The sequence below is a fragment of the Seriola lalandi genome, unplaced genomic scaffold, assembly GCF_002814215.2.
Source record: "Seriola lalandi dorsalis isolate HSWRI2012SDOR001 ecotype SW California unplaced genomic scaffold, Sedor1 jcf7180001973793, whole genome shotgun sequence".
NCBI classification, from domain to species: domain Eukaryota; kingdom Metazoa; phylum Chordata; class Actinopteri; order Carangiformes; family Carangidae; genus Seriola; species Seriola lalandi.
Window position 1 is genome coordinate 1 of NW_019444459.1, and position 2112 is coordinate 2112.

Below are 2112 nucleotides of genomic sequence, written 5' to 3' on the forward strand. Positions count from 1 at the left end.
ATAAATATCAGGAAAGTGACATGTACTGTATATCAATACAATATTAAAAATCCATATAGGGGAAAAAAAAAAGGAAGAAAATTTAAATATAAAATCATGGGGGATATTTACAACAAAAAATGCACCAGATAAAAAAAAACACAGCAAACTGAAAGGTCCTGCAGTGTCAGAAGGTCCTGCAACACCACAAACTCATTACTTCCTCATACTTGTGGTCATGGGTTCACATTCTTTGGTTTTATCGACAAGTAGCACCACACCCACAAGTGTTTACCCCGCCTCACTTAGTATGCAATCCTGCACTTATTTTGGCATAAAGTGAAGGACATACACTCACAGTTGAGAAGATAAGTGTTGAGTGTTTTCGGAAATTATTTAGCCATTTATTTTAGAGTTCAAGTACATATTAATGAGCTGTTTTTTTTTAGCAGGTATGATCCCTTCCAGGACAAATAAGGAATAACAAGTTCCTGCTTTTTGCAATTTTCCCGAAGTGGTTGAAGCAAGGCTGCACGACACAAAGAAATTCAATGAGGCTGCTATGTAGTGCTGTCCGCATAGAGATGGAAATGAATGTAATGGTTTCAAATGGTATCACCAAGTGGAAGCATACAAAGCGGCAATACAAAACATAACATTGACAAACTGACTCTTGGGGAACAGCACATTTAAATCTAAAAGAAAAAGTTTTTTGTTTCAGGGCCAGAGATCGAGTGTGACGACATTGTGGGTGCCAGTACCTGTGACTGAAGGTGGTGAGGCCCATGGTGGCAGACACAAATGCTACAGCCCAGGGGAAGGTGGTGTTGCCACACAGAAGAAGGGTAAACACACTGGACACACCCATGGAGAAAAACTAACAGAAGGATGAATGCACACAAAAACACATAAATCAAAATCTTACAGAATTCATTATGTACAAGAGTCAAGAGGACATTCATACACTGTGTATGAGTGGAAGAAAATCCACACAACGAGACTATACAAGTTTACATATACACAGAATAACAAGGTGAGTGTCAAATATTGTACCTGCATCAACTTCCTCACTGAGGCTGTATCAAAGCCTGAGGAGATCAAAAGAGAAATTAATAGGCAGTTATACAGTTATCAATAATAAACTACATTTACAAATGATTCTGATATCAGCTCCTTGGTTGCTGTACCTTGACTGATGAGGTGGTCAGACAGGCAGCCACTGAAGAGGGATGAGGGTATGGCCACGAACCAAGGAATGACATTGAACACCCAACCCTGGAGGGACGACACATTTTTTTTGTGTGTGGGTGAACTTGACCAGAAACTGCAGGGAACTTTGTGTGTTCTGTCATTTTGTTAAGTCGTTTTCATCATCACTTTTCATCTAGTGCCGCCAGCAGTACAAGATTTTTATTGATCCAGTGAAAAACCACATCTTCCACATAGATTGGCACAGTATTATCTACAGATATTTGTGGTTTACAGAAGATCTAGTCATAATGACTTTTCTTCTAGCGCCACCATCAGGTCAAAAATCTTATTTTTCCTGTGCTTTGGTTTATGACCAGATACCTGCAAAACTATTAACATTCCCATGAGCCTCAGCTGTATTTATAAGCAAATGTTATCATGCTAAACTAAGCTGGTGAACCTGGTAAATGTTATATTTGCTTAACATAGGCATATTAGCCGCTAGCTTTTGTGAGCAAGTTAGCATTCTGGTTACAAGCAGTTACCCCAGAGCATGGCGGTGCCTGTGTATAGCCTCACAGAGCAAAAGGAATGGCTGTACACTTAGTCTTGCTAAATAAAGGTGTACTCTTTCTTAATCTTAACCCTCATGGCTCCTGTAATTCTAATGTCAAATACGGGATCAAGAGGAGGGAGAAAAGGTAGCGTGTTTACCTTCGCATCAGGGAAAGTGTCTTTAAAGAATGTTGGCAGCCACGACAAAAGAGTGAAGAAGGTGCTCGCTGTGCAAAGGTGTGTAACGATCACAGCACTGGTCAAGGAATGATGAGAGACAAACAGTCAAAATAAGTGTATTGCAAATACATTTACATTTACCAAAGGTTGTTTATTAACAAAGACAGCGTGCTATTTGTTTGAGCACTGTCTCGCTGATTTGACAGA

General features: G+C 39.6%; 1 long non-coding RNA gene across 1 annotated transcript; it reads right to left on the bottom strand.

Annotated features, from left to right (window-relative positions):
- Positions 1-14: 14 nt before the first annotated feature.
- Positions 15-2090, bottom strand: LOC111652902 (uncharacterized). Its single transcript, XR_002760632.2, has 4 exons — positions 1885-2090; positions 1167-1254; positions 1033-1067; positions 15-856 (listed from the first exon to the last, which is right to left on the bottom strand). It is a non-coding gene; the product is annotated as an uncharacterized LOC111652902 (long non-coding RNA).
- Positions 2091-2112: the final 22 nt, after the last annotated feature.